Raw genomic sequence first — 19873 nt, 5'->3', positions numbered from 1 at the left:
TTCAATGTAAAGCCACACTTTAAAATAAGGAAAGCAGAGCACAAAGAAAGAGTTACAGGTGTCATTACTCTGACAATATTTCTAAAAGCAAAAAAGAGTATATGTTCTGATAACAAAGCCAAAGTTTGTAGCTTGTTCTACAACAAAATAAACTTATAAATCCTTCTGATGGGCATGGCAATTCATCCCATTAGGTTGGAAAAGTATCTTAAGATGGGATAAATTACTGTCTGGAAGCACCTGCCTCTTTTCATCCTCTCCCTGGAGACAGAGGCTAAGCAGCCAGTTTGATTGAGACATCTAACGCTGGATGGCTAACATTAGGTGAAATTAAACCTACCCGCACTTCCTGTCCTCCTTCCTACCAAGGGACTTAGGCAATTTGTCCTCTTGTAGGGTTTAAAGAGTTATTATGGTAGCAAATTTGCTATGTAATTAGGGTACTTTTGAACTGCCTTGTGAACTCCTATGAACATTGTTAATCTCTCATATGCAGCTCACTGGTATAGACATGAAGTACTGTCTTTCAGGACTCAGTCAGAATTTTTTTGGCTGGGCAAGAAAAGGAGAAAATATTTTTACTTGTAAGTAGAGAAAATACAATATGAAAGTAAATGGACAATAATACTAAACATAATCATATAAAAAACATTTTTATCAGAAAAAGCTACTTCGACTTTTACCTGTAGTTCTCTGGGAATACAATTATAGTTACATGATATACTACAAATTCCTCAGCTCTTCAATTCCCTGGCCAAAAGTCTTACTGGCATTCGGCAGGTATCTTGCTCATCAGCTTTACTGGAGATGTTGCTTGTTTAAAAGAGTATAGAGTCCCAGCTGTTTATGCGAAGGCTGACATCAAATTCAGGATATAATTTGCACTGTCTAATATCTAGATTACTTTTTTTTTCATATTATTTGCTATGGAATTTCCCTGATTTTTCCATAAATTTAAAAATTCATTTGCTGAACAACATAATAGTGACATCTGAGAACATGGTAAGATGTTAAGGCACAGAAGTTCTTTCTTTGAAGTTTGCTTTCTTTTTTTCATGGAGTTTTGCATATCTGTCACTTTTGCAAAGAGAAGCCAGTAATGTTATGTTAAAAAGGAACCATATTTGATGGCTATTTATTGACAGGCTTTTGGATTCACTTGTTTGTTTTATTTTATTTCGCAGCAGGAGTTTATTAAGAGAAACCCAAGTGAAATATAGAGTTTTAACCTCTCAGACTATACAGGGCTATAATGTCCTTTATGACTTTCAGAAACAAATAGTGGATGAAGTTCTTTTGCCATTAACTGTAGCAGACTAGGCTGAGAGAGATGTGGATTTTGAACTATTGAGTTTTACTTCTTTTTATTTATTGAGCCTGTTACACAACACCACATTATATAAAATGACAAGTTATTAATTTCTGTATGCAATTTAAAAAGAAAAGATGACAACTGATTCTATCTGATCAAAAATGGTGCTTAGAGGAATTACAGAGTCTGAAATTTGAACCAGTTATATCCCTTGAAACAACACAGACTTCATGCCTACATATCAATCCATCCCTGCCTCTGGTCTGGCTCCAGACACCCTTCAGCCTTCTTGATTCTCTGTATGGGGCAAGACCCTGCACACTTAAAGATACTAAATCCTTCATAGCTTCTTCCTCACAAATGTCATCTCAACAGATCAGTGGTGTCAGCTCAGTAGAAAGGGTCTCTCTGTGCTTCTAGTCTGGTACCATATCTGGTTCCATGGGGAGAGAAACTTTGCTGAAGCCTGTTCATTACAGCTGTGCCACTCACCCATGAAGCCATTTCCACTCCTGTGCCATAAATATACATGAGTCCTTGCTCCCTTCGAAACCTCATCCCCCTTTTCAACACTACCAATACTATGCTGGAAATTCATAGCTAGTGCTGCTCTGGACATAAGACAAAATAAATGGCAAATACTTTAAAGATCCGTGTTTTATTTAATACTATAGAAGTAAAATTAATTTTCAGGTTCTCATTCCTCACAGTTAAAAATCCTCCAGAAATGCCTGGAAAACTACCTGTTTTCTAGTGAGACTAGCACTATGAAATTCCAGAGAAAGTGATTTTTTTTTTTTAAGCAGAAAAATGAAGACAGAAAAGGTCAATAATTAGATTAATAACAGGAACATCATTTCATTGCAGCTATGCAGCAGTTTGTACCACACAATGGCTAACATTGCTGATCACGGGGTTAGGACACAAAACCTAATGTAGCGGTGTTGACAGCAGTGGAATGACGGGACATGGCATGACAGTATGGTCTTCTCTTCCATGCAAGGGGCACATGATGCATTCTTCAGCTAGCTTGGCAGCTGAGTTAATAGCAGATGTCAAAGTGACATCATCGTTTTGCAGTGATGAGATGACGCAGGAGAATCATCAAGTATGTTGTCCCATAAAAGTGTAAAATCAAGACGCAAGCATTAAAAAGCAACTGATTTGGCTACAGTGGTCAGGGCGTAAAATGTAAGAGAATTATGAGAGGTAAAGTTTGTAAGTAAATTGTAAATGAAATACATTTATATATTGTGTATGAAAAAATTGTGCACGGTGGGAAAACAAACTTTCCTTAAAATTGTTGCACAATGTCATCCAGGATTACTTCCTCTAGCTTACAGAAATCAATGTTATGACAGGAAGAGACAGAGCAGGAGAGATATTGACTGAGCTGTCAACCATAGGAGCACATCTCTTTGAACCTGTGAGCTTGGGCTTTGATGAAGCAAATGGATTCAGTAGACATTTTTATAGGAACTCAGGCACTCACTCAAAGTACTCACTTGCATTTTATATCCACTGTCTCCTCTTGGTCATCAACAGTGACTCATAATTTTTGAGGTGAAATTGCCAAAAGTAGTATAATTCATCCATTACTCACCCCAACAGTGGATTCTTGACAGTTTAGCAATTTGACATGGGCTCTGAACCATAGTGTAGGGCTTGTCATGACACTGTGATTCTCCCTCTTTTTTCTCTTTGTTCACTCCTGTTCACCAAGTTAAGACAGATATTTTGGCACCCTGGAAGGAGAAAAAAAATTCTGCACAAAGCCAGGGATGAAAACATCCTCTCTTTAGAAACTCCCTTTACACTTATCAACCAGGAGTTCTGTGTTGAACAAAAAAAAATTTCACTTCATGACCTCCCCTATCCAACTTGATTGTTAAAACTAATAATGAATGTATTTGAAATTTCAAAGTACATCTTTAAATGGGGATGAAGTCCACAAGCCCTTTCTATCTCACAAATCAAATAAGAACTGATATTATAGATTGTGCCCCACCTCAAACCACATCTACCTTCGCAGAACTGACTGATCAAGCTTTAGCCAACAATATTTTAGCCACTCATTCGTCCTCCATTCCCATTTGTATTGGCCAACAAAAGTGCTGCGTACTTGAATCACAAACAAGCTTAATAACTGTTACTGTTGGTGACAAGCAACAACTTATTTCTTAGGAATTTTAATATGATTAAAGGACTTCTCATCTCTGTGGAGATCCTACATACACCATGATTTGCTTTGCAGTCAGCACTTTCTCCCAAAGCCAGGGGTTTTGATGATAAGTTGCAAAGAGATAGAGGAACAACCTTCAAGTTTTCCAGATGCAGTTGACCTAAAGTTGGCACCTTTATCCCATAAAATGTACAATTAAGAAATTGTAAAAAAGTCACAAGACTTGAAAACACACAGTAAGATAAGGAGGAGAGATCATTTCAACTTCAGTGAAAAAAAGAAAAATGAGAATATGGAATCATTCAATGATTTCAGGTCAAGAGCTCTCCCAAGCACTACAGAGAATAGGGGAGCACATCACAGCCGTATGAGAGACAATATAGTCAGAAAGTGGATTTTTAAAAGTTAGCAGCTGCTTCTGTGAAAAAAAGCCTACAAGGTAGGAAGTAAGTATAGTAGTAAGTGACGTTATATTATGTTATCAACAATTAATAACTTTAAATAATCAGTCAGGGAACACAACAGTACTAATATTACCAGGACGTCTACTCCTACTGAAAGAATGCAGAATGAAATATAAGATGCATTATCAGAAGAACTTGGAACATATGACATCTTTTATGGCCTTCAGACTCTCACCATTTTCCTGAGCAAATGAAATACTGGGGCACAAGGAACTGTAGGGAACTAACTACAAAAAAAAGACAGTGGAATGCGATTAGTTTTGTAGGACTGAAAGATGTGGCTTTCTTCAGAAATTTGCATAGGTCTCCAAAATGGAATTAGCAGGTATACTTTGATTTGAGACAAAAGAACAGCATGAGGAATGTAAAAGAATTTCATGGTAATGAGGGCTGTTCTCTTCCAGCAGCTATTCTGAGAAAGATACCCATGCAATTAAGAAAGCAGATAAGAAACAGGAAAACTGACCCAGAATCTTTGAGTAATATCAGGTTTGAGGTGTTAAAAGATAACAATGCAGAAGACAGACACTGAGTAGGGGACCTTCAGTGATACGCTACAGAGCGTATCAAAAATCATTAGAGGAACAAATGCACATATAAAAGCAATGGATGCTTGCATAAGGTGTGGGGGGATCTTTCCTTCTTTTATGAATTTCACTGAAGATAATATGAATTCAGTGTTGTGCTTACATTTAATATTATAATAAATCCAAAACAGCAAAGTGCCTTGGTAAGACAAAGACAATAGTGCAGAAATTGAAGTAAAGGATGGTATACAGTAGATGTACTAATCAGAGTATTTTACATGTATTACAGTACTGGGAGTCAAGGAAATGAATCATGAAGTTTCAGGAAAGTACAAAAATAAAAATCTTTATTTGCAAACAATGCAATCAAAGAAAGGTGAAGGAGGTACTGTAATCATCTCTTTAATGATGAGACAGATAAAAGAGAGCAACAAAAGGCTGTTTTCTAGATAAATGAGTCATTCTCAGAAGAATCAAATTTTTAAGGTATTCAAAAGGCAACCAGACATTCAGGAAAAATGCTGGCACTTCCTGCTAAATTATTAAGGCCAGGATGCAATAAACTTAGTAAAATTTTTTACAACCTAATTTTGATAACATTCACAAGGTGTGGAAAGAGAAAGTCACATTTCTAATTTCAAAATAGGGATGCATAGGAAATGTGAGAATTATTTGTACATTTCTTCTCATTACAACCTCAAAAATCCAACCTCCACACCTTTTACAGACATATACTCATTAAAAGAAGAAAAAGTAAGAGACAGCAAGTATCGGTGTCTGACAAAGAGCATGATGTTCCCTACCAAGATTAGTCACAAAAAAATGAAAACAAGCAATCAATTTCAGTTAGATGTTGTCTCAAGACAAAATGCTGATAGAAACACATTTAAGGTATAATTTCTTAGAGGATTTAGGAAGAATATGCTAGTGGGTCTTCGGTCTGCAGGGAGAGGATCTGATATCTTAGAAGACCATAGCACAAGCATGTAACTGTTTGTCTGATGTGTAGAAAGTTGAGTGCTTTCTCAGTAGGGGGACAAAGAAATTTCTGCTGTGTTTCACAGCAATCCAGCACTAAGGTGGGAAGAGGAAGAAGCCTCATAGTTTTCGGAAAAGTCCAGTCATTGGGACAGTCTAGGGTTGGGAAGAACCAAAGCATCTGCCTCGACTTCTGAGCAAGTGGCTGCTGTGGAATAGACAGGTAGAAAGAAAAGGGTGGTTTTAGATCAATAAACATAACACGAAAAATTAAAGGAATATAAAACCAGATAGATAGCTGTGTAATTATAAGATTTTGAGCAAGCTTTCTATCAGGCAATGACCTTGGGTTGCAATGAGTTCAGCAGCATAAGTACATGGCAGTTTGTGGGAGGAAGAAATTCAATTATTTGCTACTTGTGACAGTGGGGAAATCACCATAGTAAAAAAGGGATCATTTGACTAGATTAGCACTGATGCTGCCTAATCATCAGCTGCGACAAGGAGCTGACAAGCTGAAGGGGTGACATTGTGCTGCGGTTTGACTGTAGCCCATGCAAGCATAATGCACCTAGCATGGGTGGCAGCCTAGGTGACTGTGAAGCAGTACAAGGTTTACTACCTGTCAGTCAGACACAGCAAACTCGCCATGCTCCTGGGCACGTAAAATACTCTCATTTTGTTGCAGACATTTCCACAGAGAATTACCGAGAACACATCTGACTGTTTTGCACAGGACCCACACTATCACTTTTATTGTCCAAGCAATGCAATTTTTTGTAGAGACATTCTAGTAATCTAGATAATACTCTTTTGCAAACAGTATGCTCGCTTATCTCAAGGCAATCCTACACCTTTTCTCTCCTCCTGCCTTCCTCTTCTACCAGGAGGAGCCTTTAGGTTCTCCTTGTTTGAGCCCCTGTGCTTGCTTCCTTCGTTCAGCTTGCACTCCTGCTCCTCCAGGCCTGTCACCCAATAACATAAACTCTGATGCCACAGAAAGTGAGGCAGGCGTTCAAAACTGGCTGCCCCTGCAAGAGAGAGATGCGACATAGTGGCTAGAGCAGCAATAACTGTGAAAATGTACCATTCCAGCTTCTTCAGATGTACCTCCCTGCACCATGATTGAGGCACACCATGGCAATAAATTCTTCTAAGAGCCCTTAAATCTATCACACTAATTGCTAAATGTGGAGTAGCCATTCATCTTCCCTGGTAACACTGCAATGCAGGAATTTGCTGTAAGATGTTTTTTTTTTTTTAATATTTCCTTATGATTAAAGCATAAAATGAAATAAAAAAGTAACATCACTGTCTATTTTCAGGCTAACACTTCTTTTTGAAGCCTGCAGAGGAACTCATGATGGAAAACATGGAAGATAAAAGGACAGGTATTTCCCTGCGTTATTCATATGCATTCTTAGCACTTAAGACACTTATTTCTAGACTGCAGAAAGAATAAACACCACTCACATTTTCAGAAATATCCTAATAACCTTCTCTTCTAATTTCTTTATAGAAATATCACAGGAAGTCTCCATTCATTTAGCACAGAAAGTAAGTGAAATTGGACTGTATTTTAGCAGAGAGGTCAAATATTTAAAACAATATTATTTGGAGCTGATCAATAAATATACGTGGAGAGAGACTTCAAGGAAAACACAAGCAATAATGAGAGGCAAACTTGGGATTGTGAGCATGTCCTTTGTCAATTAGTTCAGCATACAGTAACTTTGCCAAATTAAGAAAATTCCAAGTGCATTAGGAAAGGCTGCCCTCTTCAGACAAACTTAATAAAAGGTAACCAGGAGAAGTTCTAAGTGTCTTGAAGTTAAAATAAAAATGTGGTGAAATGAACTGTGCAGTGCAATATCAACATAGTATCACTTTCTTCTGCTTAATAACAATTTGCTACTACATAAAGTGCTTCTTGTTATCAGCTACATATTAATGTGTGTTTGTTTAGACTCACTACAGATACATTTATACATTTTCTATAAAGCTGTTAAAACTTTCATTCATATGCTGAAATATAGAGACATAATTAATTAAGCAAGCTATTGAGTCTGAGCTTTCCCTACACTGTTGTATGTAAAAACAACTCATTTCGCCGTGCTAAATTTCTATCACAAGGGAATTTTCATTAAATACAATAAACTTGCTGCTTTTCTCTAACACAACTTGGGATTTACATATATTCTGATCTCCCTAACGATCCAAAATACTGCCTGGAAAAATATTCTTGTCAAAGTGATTTGTGTTTTATACTTGATGGCTATTTTTAATTTCTTATTCCTAAATCTTCCATGAACAACTAGGAAACTGAGCTTACTTAGCCAGAAAGTTACTTTACTTTTTGTCATTATTGGTCACCTGAGTGTCTTCTCAGGTAAAACTGTGGATTTTCATCTTGCATCACACCAGGTGGCAAAACACAAGGCCACCAGGTACTTTCCTGCTGAATATGAATGAATTTTCATAATGAAGATGGCCTGTATGAAGAAAATAACTGCACCTGGGCTTACTACTGTAAATAACAGCTTTCCATTTATTGGTGAAGGTGAGGTGGACATTACTATTTTTAGTGGTGTTTTACTTTGAAAACTTAAAGGTGTATCACGTAATCTGCTCAGGAGATCCAGAAATACAGCTTATGCTCCCCAATACCAAACCTGAGACTTATCTATCAAAACTTTGCAAGTTCCTTAACAGGACCCAGGACCGTACTAAGCAAACTTCTTAAAACAGTCATTTACTTTCAATATAGCCCCCTGAAGTTGCTCCAGAACAGGGAGCAGAGATGATGCTACTAAGAGAAGAAGTATTACTAGTGACAGAAAGATACAAGGGATTCAACTGCTAGCTTGATGGAAGTCTCTCCATTCATCCTTAGACAAGGTCTTTTTTCAGCCTTTTCAGCAAAGGCTCCAATGCCATGATGTCCCGGGGGAACACACCTAACTGCCCAATAAGTTTGTGAGCTGAGAAACGGCTCTTTTTCATTGCAAAACACCCTCTTTTTTTGGTCTCAAAGCACTTCCCCTAAGCATGATAAATCCAGTTCATTCTATATTCTGCTCCAAAATATGAATCAAGTTTTCTGCCTGCTTCACCGCACAAGCACACTGGACAACAGGTAATATCTTCTTTAAATAAGTCTCTTGAGTTCGTGATATAGGCAGCATTTCGAAGTTCACGTTAACAAAAACCCCACACGCTTCAACTGTTCACGTTAACCATGTGGGGAAGACCCTCTGAAGGCACCCTTTGGGTTTTTTTTGTCTTCTTTTTTTGCCTTTGTTAAATAGGATTTCATTAAAGATGTACATTAAGTTAAGCATTACTGAAATGCTTTGTTGAACTGGGGCTTGAAATGGGACTTTAATTTCCTTAACAACTCTCAATACACCATTACTAGAATAAATGTAGAAAAATCAGACTTTCTGAAAAAATGTGTCTCAAGGGCACTAGCACAAGCAAATTATGGAGAAGTTAAATAATGCCAAACTATAAATCTTCTATCTACCAACACTTATCCATCTGTCTCACCAGTATGCTAAGGAGCAGGTCTTGTTTAAAGACTGAGACCTTAGCGCTGGAAATGAGTACTTGCCTTTTAGTCCCCTTCTTTGCTATGGTATTCAGTTTCATGTATAATTGATGGGCTGAAATTTTAAGATAGATAGAGTAAATAAATTATGAGTATTCAAAATATCACCCTTTTGCCAGTAAAACCCTGTTATTCTTCACACTGACTCAGCCACCTCTCGTGCTGCTATCTTTATTTATAGGTGTAGTATTTTCTGTGATTTTGTGGTATATGCTTGCTAAAATGATTTAGATGGAAAACATAACCATGATTTTGTAATAATCAAAATACAGTACAGTTTTGTTTGGGTATTTTTCCTTCATTCAATTGAGACATAGTGTAAAAGAAAGGCATATTAGTTGAATACCAGCATTTTATATGCTATTGCTAGTTCTTGCACAATAGAATTCCTGAGAACTGTGCTGTAATTCTTTCCTGCAGTGAAACACAGGGGTGTCCACATTGGCATTCTTGAATTTTCTTATGCTGTTAAATTATAAGACTGCTTGTGCTATGAAGAGAGATTGGGTTATGAATTTTCTGAAGTGACAGATTCTGTTATATAAACCACTGGTGAGTCTGGGAAAACCATTCAACATTTTCAGCTTTGGAATTAATTTTATTCTTCCTCTTCCCATGAGGAAATTAAAAATGTTCACAATTTTACTGGTAAGGAGTGCAGTTTCCATGACAAAGTCACATCCCTGGGAAAACCCCAAGTGCTTCCTCCAGCCATGGGAGGACAGAGGCGTGGGTGTGCAGAGGTACAATTCTGTCCTGACAGCACCTGTTGTGAGTGATTGAGAAAGTCGAATGAGCATCTCAAAATTAAAAGGCTGCTCTACAAGATAGCTGCAGCATGCTTCTTGTTATAGACAAGACTAATGGACTTAGAGAACTAACAGAAGTAATATGTTGTGTGGAATGCATTATAAGCCTTTTTTTTTTTTTTCTGTAAAAACACTGGTCTTTTCTCCCATTACATGCAGGTTTTTCCAATGCTTTCAGGCCCAGGCTGGTGAGAGAGCTAGTCAGGTATGTCCACTGTCCTTCAGCATTATAGATGTGGCATCAAAAGTGAACTGTGAAGTAACTGGCAGATACTACTTATAAAAGTTAATATTATATTCTTTCCTGCGGTGACAATTTGTAATTGCGGGCTACAGAGTCCATTCAGGACTTCATAGAGTAAATTACTCAAGCAGTAAGAACTCTTCTGCAGACAGCAATTTTCAGTAAAAAGAATTTGAACAGGTAAATGAACACCTGGAAATTTATTAATAAAGAAAGAACACAAGAAATGAAAGTCTGTGATGGATAAATCACAAATTCATATTGAAACATTAGAGGAAGCCAACAGAAATTCAGGGTCAAGAGATTACTGATTTTTCCTTAAATAAAACAAGAAAGCAACCCATCTGTGTCCCAAGCACTGGTTGATAAATTCACTCAAAGATTTTGCCTGTCTCCTGTTTCTAGGCAAAAGCCATCAAGAAGGTCGCAACACCATTATTCCAAAATCTGCAAGCTTCACAGTTCTTTCCCATACTCACCTCCAGACTTCTCACCAGAAAATGGGGGAAATACACCCTTCCCTAAATATCCAAACCTCTGAAATAACATTTCTGCATAATCTCATTACCTCTGTTCACAATTACTTTATATTTAACACCCCACTCCCCCCCCAGAAAATAGAAAAGTATAAAACTTGACGCTTCCGAGCATATCTCCAGGTGTCTGCAATTACTGTGGGCAGAAACTCCCTAGATGTGCACTAGGTGATTTCTAACACCTTGTCACATCAAAGACAAGTGACAAACATAAGCTGACCACCAGGCCCACCCACATGCAAATGCCAAGTCAATTTTCGCATTGCTTGACTTCTCTGACCACCATCAGCGTGGCCGTTCACAAAATGCTGGCAGCCTGCTTTCAACACCTGAGCACTTTGGAAGGTGGAGTACGAAGCTTTTCACAGCCTTACATGTAAGCTTCAGTCAGCAGGTGCAACTCTTGAGTCAGACAAGTAGCTCTAAACACCTTAGCGCTGGATTTCAGGAAGCCAGGTGTGTGGCACAGAAAAACTCACATTCATAGACGCAAAGTACAAGCTGTCTAGAATATCACAGTAAGAGCTGAAATACAGAGGAAAAGCAGTTTTTCCTGGGATGTAGGACGAAAAACATATACTCTTGCAAGAAAAAGAAAGAAAAAAAAGAAGGAAAAAAGAAAAAAGAAGGAAAGCGAGCTGATATTCATTACAAATGGAAGACATTGCTCAACAGAGTTTTAGGGTACTTAAACACAGTATAAATCCATGCAAGTACTTGGCAGTGGGGCAGGGAGAGGTTAGTTTAAAATTTAATCTGGCTGTTCAGATTGTGGCAGAAAAGCCACAATTCAGCCTACACAAGCTGCTTAAGGTCAACCAAAAAAATAATAAAGCGAGGGCAGAGATCCAATGGAGCCCCAACAAGTCCTTCACCAAGCGTACAGAAGAGTTTCAGTTGCGTAATACCAGCACTGTTTTAAGCCAAGTCCTGTGTCAGGGTACTTGGCAAGTAGAAATATAACCCGCAGTTGAAGCGGGCCAGCTTTCCTTATAACATGAAAGTTGTGTCCGCTACGATGCATGTACACTGGCTGCATTAATAGGTTTAACATCAGGATTTCTAACTTGCCACTTTAAGCAGTGGGTATTTCAGCACACTGTACTGGGGAATGATTCTGTGCACAGCCAGTACAGCTTATTCCAGTTCTTTCAAAGGAATAGCCACTTCTCTTCCAGCTGTGTGACGCTGGACTGATGTCAGATTTCATAACACCCCTTAAGTCCCGCTTTGCTACACCAACACAAGATCATCGTATAAACTGGGACTGTACTCACAGACACGGATACTGAAAGAGACCTTGGCAAAACAATTACTTAACTCACATTTGGCTTGTGTCCTTGTACCTTCAAGCTGGGATTTTCAAAGGAGTTTGAATTTCACTGGTAGATGAACACATAATACCCCTTCATTCCTTTGAAGAGTCCAGTCTGAAGCTGTAATGAGCCTGCAAATAGTGATTAGCATTTAAAGTGGCACCCTCAATAATAAAATCCCTGTGAGCCAGATTCTAGTTTTCTGGAAGTGAAAGACACTATTCACATTTACCTCTCAGGAGGTCTTGTACTGCTAAATGAGAGGTTGCAAGGTATCAGCTCTAGTGAATTGCTCCGAGGCTTTTCAGGTAAGATTTAATTCTTGGTGTTTAATTTGCAAGCTTTCTGGAGGCTGCAGTTTGCTGCTCCCTGCTCCGTTCCCCTTCCAGCCTGAAGAGCGGTACATGTTGTCAGCCGGGCTGCATGAGGCTGGAGTGAATCCCTCCTAGTCCGACACCTGTGAATCATCATCTCTGAAGTCTGAATTTTGCATCGTGCTCAAAAATCCTGATGCCTACATCTGGAGCCAGACAGTTCTGGGGCTGTGAGGGTCTTTGTGGTATGCTCTGCACTTCTCCTGCCTTCTGAGACTGAGTCCACAGCAGCCACAGCCCAGTCTTCAGCAAAGCACTTCATCAACATGAACATTGTAAGGGCTAGTTAAAAGCACACGGAAAGGATTTATCTTGTCATCAAATTGAAGCTTAGTAAAACCAAAATAACAAATGAACAAACCTGCAGCCAGGTAAAACTGTCTGAACCCACAAGCGGGGAAGCATTCAAATAACGGTAAAGCTTTCATTCCCAGCTGCTTCTGCAGACATCATAGTTGTTAAGCAGAAATGCCTCATGGAAATCAACCTAACCTGGGCAGGCTCTTTCGGGAGAGTAAATAGACAGAAAAGCCTCTTGATGCCCATGTAAACGCCATTACCTCTCTTTCTACCTTCTGCTGCAGCCCACAGAAGAACGTTGGTCAAACAGTTCAGCCAAAAGGCCAAGCGCAGGCTTAGGAGCTGCACGTTCCCCAGAGAAGACCTCCTCTGCTCTGAGTTTTGACAAACAGAAAGTCTCTTACTTTTCTACATTAATCTTGAAATCTGTTCCACTTTCCATGCTTGACTACAGAAACACCCTCTGAATCCCTGTAATAAAAATATTAAGCAGAACACCGAAGTGTTTTAAAAATGCTATAGCACTTGAGTCTCTGTCTGTCACTCAGTGGCACATAGCAATTTAAAATTATTGAAGCTCTTAAATTAAGTGCTTAAATTTAAAGGCGATCACCACTCTGAGCATGTGAATTGTACAGCTATCTGAACTATCAAAGTGCTTCAATTTACTCTAAGCAGGTCATTTTTTGAAGTGACAAGGGAGCTTGTGATTGCCCAGCCTGCAATGATTTAAAGGTAGTGAATATTTCTATTCATTTTTATTTATAAGTACTTGAGCAATTCTGGTAGCTTATAGGAAGCCTGTGCTGAACACGTTTGAGCAAGTTGGGGGGTATTTGTGTGATTTTTCTGTTTTGTTTTGCTTTGCTTTTAATGAGCAATTTTGCATTACCATTATCCTTCAGGAGTCAAGTCAAAGCAGGTGTTTTTTCCCTGGTTCTTCCACAGTTGTGTGGCTACAAAAATTGAACACTCATATCCATTTTCCAACTCTTCAATTCACTTAATATACACTGTACAATTTTCTGAGTGTACTGAAAATTTCATTGCTTTGTAGCTACAAATTGAAACCTATAATGCACATCTCCAGGAAGCAATCATTAATGGCTTTTTTTACAATACAATGTATTTAGTCTTGCAATTTTGGCACACAGTGCCTTTTGAAAGTATTTTCTTAAATGAACTAGTAATAGCTAGTTACCCCCTGTAATATATTACTCAGTGATGAAATAGTTATATTCCATACACAAACCTTTTATAGCCGCAAGGACTATAGAAACACAAGAGATCCTTAACTCCAGGATGATTCTTTCCTTTGCCATCCAAAGTAGCTTAGGGCCAGAATGAGGTCTTGCCAGTTTTCTTTTTTTATTTTCTTTTAATTTGGACAGCTTTCTACATATTCCCAGAATTGTTTTAATATTGTACTATCTCCCGCACTGCATAAAGTTCAATTAGAGAGATTCATTTTGTGGGCCTTTCTCTTGAGCTACTCCAAGTGCCCCATGGCAGAGCTGTCATGGCTGATGTTCTCACTTGATTCACAACTCCCAGCAAATATTTCCCATTTTCCTTTCTGAATAGCTTTAATGATAAAGCATAATTATTTGAAAACTCTGATGAATTCTGGTATTTGTTATAAATTAATTCCACTTAATGCGTAGTCTTTTTAAGGCACTTTATTTCTCTCCCAGAAATAACTTCTGAGTTGAAGATTTGTCAGTTAGCCTTCCAGTTGCAGATCTTTGAAAAATCAAGTCTCCTTTAAAGGGAAGCACATTTTGGCTATTTGACAGCACTTCCTTTTATACATCTGTGCTGACCCATGAACTACTGCAAAGTCTGTGCATTACCGCTTGTATGCTTTGCCTCCTAAAATAACGTGTGAGCTGGGACCTGGGGGGTTCTTGCTGCAATATCTGTTGTTTACTTACACCTGATTGATAACCAGCTCATGTTTATGATGCTGAACAGTCTTGAACTACATAGGGGGGATCTTTTGCCATTTGGAAGACTTCTGCAACCAGCAAAGTCTAAATAATTCCAGTGTACAGCTTCTGAGTATCACAGTGCCTGTTTTGTATCCATCTACATTTTTCAGCATAATGGCCAGTCAAATACCAGAGGTAAGATAATACAAATGTGCTTGACATTTATTTATTATCAAACAGTTTGCTCAAGTTTACATTGATTTAGCTGTACATGCTGCACCTTGATAAAATTATCTTTATTGGCATACTGTGACACAGGAAGATTTTCCAGAGTAATTTATAAAGAGTTATGTCACATGATTTCAGAAAATGTATGGATTTTTTTTTAAACCATTTGATGTTCTCTTGAATAATTAACCCTCATGTGAAAAGTCAGTTGACGGGTTAAATTTTCAGGTTGAAATCCAGTCTCCAACTCAACCACTCATCTAATTTTCTTCTATATTGCAATGGGGAAGAGTTTGCATGTCACTGGAAAAAGTATAATAGTTGCAGTTGCTAAGTTTGCTAACTGCTATGATTGCTTACATATCCACTCTTTGGTACTTTGACTATAATATGCTGCTATATGCTCCTTCCCTCATTATTCTGTGAGATTTTCCTAGTTCCTTGCTTTGCTGAAGAGTTCAGTAATTTATCAGGCATCTCCTCACAAACATTTCCCTGATGTTTTGAACTTCGCTTGAAGTTTTCCCACATTTATGTATGTTTATCATATCTTTCTACTGTACCTTCAAGCAAGTGCCATAATAGCAATTTCAGAACGGTCTACATCTTAACCAAGTTCAGTAGCTGAGCTGGTAGAATATTTTACTACAATCCCCTTAACCAACTGTTTCACTTCTTGATGAAATTATCCTTCTTGTTCCCTTCATTTCTACTCATGTTGCCTCATACTGCACAGTCCTTTGTTTTAAAACTTCTTGCTGTCTCTTTTTTCAGAGATATTTCTGAGAAGCTAATGCTTTTTTTGGCTTGTTTCTTTTCTGTTCCTCAGTTATGCAGACTAAACTTCAGGAACTTCTTTCTGAAAATCAATACCAGCTGTTGCAACATCTACGATACGATCATTCAAAAAAGACAATGGCACATCAGGGCTGACTTGTACAGGATCTGAGCCTCGGCACACGTACACTCCTTTCACGGGTACAACTGGAAATTTGTTTCGTTGTGTCTTGATTAGCCTCGTCCTCTTGCTTTTTTTAGTATCTTACAAAAGAAAAGTTGGAAAATAATTGAAAGGCTGTTTTTGCCCCATTCTCTGCATTGAGATCAAGCAGTTGTAGACTATCCCTGGCAGAGTGTCCTTTAACCATCTTTTAAAAGCCTCTAATGAGGAGCACTGAATGACTGTCCAAGTGCTGGAACAATTGCTCACTATTCCTTCCCATCATTCATGTATGTTTTGGGGAATGAAGTTTCCCCTCACGCCTCTTTTTTGCTAAATTAGACAAATCAGTTCCTTCGCTTTGTTTCCATAAGCACGTTTTCTAATCCTCTTTTCCTGTTACCTTCCTCTGAGGTCTATCCAGTTTGTCTACTCTTAAGCTCATCTCCCAAAACCATATTTCAGCTGCAGCTACACCAGTTCCAAGAGCAGTAGAGCAGTTTTCCTGCTGCTGACAAAAAGGTTAAAACATCCCAAAGTGTCATTCTCATGTTTTTGCAGCATCATCATAAAAGGGGTGCGCTTTTTTAATGAATATGTTTTTCAGTCGGATAAAACAAAAAACCCAGTAACTTCTAATATCAGCTCATCTAAACCATCTCATGTCTTCAAGAGCTGACCTGATTTTCCTTTTAGGAACAGTTAAACCAATTAAACCAATTCCTGGTGACGCCATCTGGATGACTCCTATGACTTGTAGACAGCCACATTTAACAATGGTTTCTGCTCACTCTGAACTCTGACGCTGGGCACTGGTTATCATTTTTATCTCATGCTGATCTAAAGTACAGGGATTATGCTTGCTCATTGCTTTCTCCAATATATTTTGCCTGCCTCAACTTTTGTTATTGCCATTATTGCAAAGATACTGGCCCAGCGATGTTGTCATTCAGAGCATGCTGATGAGTAACTCCACAGTCATAACTGCCTCTTTGCCTATGAGTGATGATGCTGTTTTTGAATTAACGTTATGCTCACTGAATAGTAACTATCTTGCATCCTTGGATATATTACAGATTTTCTCATTTTTAAATTGCTTTTTGTCAGCACTAACGTTTGTGTACTCCAAGGATTTAGGGCTTGCATTTGTCTATTTCTTTCATTACCGCTATCAACTTCTATTATTGCAGCTATTGTTCTAATGCTCTAGAAATTTACTTACATACTTAATTTCAGAAGACTGTTGTAGAGGCCTGGCTTTACCAACAACTCACATCAAGACTTACAAAAATCGTGGAGGACTTATAAAAATCACGGAGTGCATTACCTTACTTGTGTGACTACCTTAGCGTATTTTTGATGCTTAACTTTATTTTACTAATGAGAAGAAGTTGTAGAACTATCAATCATCTGCCAGTCTGGCAAAACAGTCAGCTCCATTTCATCTGGCCTCTTTGACCTGTTAGACTTAAGTGGCCCTACCAGGAGTTAACACTCCAGCCAGCGGAGATGATAGGATCATTGAAACACAGGCTTTTTCATTACCACAAGGGGTAGCCCTCAAAGACTGAAATCTCAGTGGTGGTGCTTGTAAAGATTAACATTCCTGCTAGAAACCGCTGCCCAGCATTTCAAAACACTTCTACCTAAAGCTAATGCCTGAATGCATGCTTAGGCGATGAAACCAAAGCAGCCCAGTTTGGGAAAGTGCCGAGTACTCACAGCTTTCAGCAACTGTTTTTGAATTAAATGAAAACAGTAGGTGTAATAACAGACCTAAGAGAGACAAACACAGTGGCATACAGCTATAGTCTTTTCAAGATAGAAATACATCTTTGTATCAACTTAAATAAAAAATTATTAAAATGTAAAGTGACTAATTGCTTCTTTCTATATAGTTGAATTAATGGCCTAACGCCAAGGACAGATTTAAAATTAATCAAAGTTTCATAAATAATTGTGACTTTGTTATGATACAACCCTGAATGAGGGACTGAATAATAGGTTAATCAACTGACTGATTCTTTCACTGAACAGAATATCAAATGAAAATATTCACCTATTATTTATATTCATTTGTATTTAGATGTAAGCATGTATAAATCTGACCATTTGGCATATTGAAACAGGATGGAATATTACAGCACGAAGTCATCAAAGAGAATTTGTCATCCACCTGGAGCTGCAGGAAAGGGTGACCATAACACCTCCTCTTGGCACATGCGGCCCAGCACATCTGTGTTTGATGTGCCAAAGAAAAAGTACCAACACTTGCCCAGCCCATCTATCAATATCACTTCTCAGGAAACTCCCATCCTGTCCTCTGCAAAACATCCAGCATCACACAAACAGAGCACTGAATCTGGGTAATATAATCCATCTACACAGGCTGTACACAGCACACGAACACCAGCCTGCAGATTTGGTGTGGATGTAGGGCAACAAATGCCCAAAGATGCTCTGCCAAGCAGAGGAGTGTTTACACCTGTAAGATCAATACCACTGCCTCTCTGAAGGTTTTGGCGCTCCCAGATAACTTCATATGATCAGGTTTCGGAGGTCCATATTATGAAAGATTCAAGCCATCATATAGTCTGTATGAGCACAGTTAGCAGATGTTCACAAAGGATGTGGAGGAAGACATGGAGATAACCGTGGAATAAATACATCCATGAAGTCTGCATTAAAAACAAAAAAATGAATGTAGGGCATCTGTAAGTCAGGTGCTAAACTAACAGGCTGGCAGGCCAGAATGTTTTCTTTTACTCCTTTTGCTAGTTCCAGGTTATATTTTCAAGTGTCAAGTCACATTTCAGATCAGTGCTGCATATTTTCTTACTAGCAAAGCAAAGCAGTACTGATTTTCTAAAATAAAAGTGCATATTTATTTGAGAGCACCCTGCAATGTACCAGCGGCCAAATTAAACTGCATTTAATATTTCCTGTGTTGGTTTTGTATTATTTATCAAATGCTTCACTTTAGTAAAATATATATATTTATTATATGACTATCTTTGAAACTACATTACCATTTCTCAGAAACCTCCAACGAGGGCTTTGTTGTTCAAAGCTGCCGTAAAGAGAGCTGCACCAAAGGGAAGCTATTTGGACTGCACAGTGATGAACTTTATTGATCTTGCAAAAGCCATAAACGCTGTTACATATTTCTGAGTGCCATCTATGGGCACATTTGCCATCAGCTGATAATGGGAGAGTATGTGAACCTGTGTATTGTTGTTAAAGACAATACCACTGAGCACCAAAGAATTCACCCAGCACATGCTCCAAAATTTCCAGTTCTGGAGTGCGATCTTTGCAACCTTAAAGTTCTCTTGCTTCAATTATATAAGTTTAATTGGCATCAACCCCAGACCCACACTGAAAATGAGACCCTATCCAAGACTGCAAAGATCTTCTACCATTTGATTTACAGTAGGCTAAATTGTTCCAGTTGTGGCCTTGACAACTACACGTGTGTCTGTCCATTCACTCCCATTAAAAAAAAAAAAAAGGCATGTGCATGCAAGTAAAATAACTGTGCATTTCGCTAAGTGTTTTCACAAATAATACGGCAGGGTATTCAGGAAACACCATATTTGACTAAATCCTGTGTGTATAAAATGCACTAAGATACAAAGTACAAAGTAGTGTCTGTGTCAATGTGTGTGTGGTGGTACATTAATGTATGACTTGTATTCCTGCGTGCCTGGTCTGGCAGGATGTCTGTTGGAACACGTCTTTGCTCCTACCCAGTCACGTTTCCCTCCCTTAGAATCCTCATCTGGGAGAACGGTGTACTTGCATGGCCATGTCCTGTCCCACATGGAAATAAAGCATGGCCAGTTTGTGTGCCCAGATCTGGGAAGCACAGAAAGAAGAGCTCTTGCAGCCTGGTACCATAAGCGCAGCCAATGTCAACAGAGCTTATTTTATGGTGAACTTTAAAGAGAAGATTTTCAAAGAAACATAAAGTCATGAGCGACCAGGGATCAAACACCTTTAGGATCCTCTGCATAGCATAAGGTAAAACAAAACAACCAGTACACCATCCCATACCACTTGCCACATTATAACACTCCCTGAGGCTTCAGTCCAGGAAATAGAGATCTTGTTTATAGAAAC

At 38.5% G+C, this 19873-nt stretch overlaps 1 protein-coding gene across 3 annotated transcripts in view; it reads right to left on the bottom strand.

Annotated features, from left to right (window-relative positions):
- RBMS3 (RNA binding motif single stranded interacting protein 3) overlaps positions 1-19873 on the bottom strand; it is a 710128-nt gene that overhangs the window by 607000 nt on the left and 83255 nt on the right. The gene's annotated exons all lie outside the window — the stretch shown is intronic.

This window comes from Columba livia, chromosome 2, assembly GCF_036013475.1.
Source record: "Columba livia isolate bColLiv1 breed racing homer chromosome 2, bColLiv1.pat.W.v2, whole genome shotgun sequence".
In the NCBI taxonomy this organism is placed as follows: domain Eukaryota; kingdom Metazoa; phylum Chordata; class Aves; order Columbiformes; family Columbidae; genus Columba; species Columba livia.
This window is presented reverse-complemented; position numbering and strand designations above follow the sequence as displayed.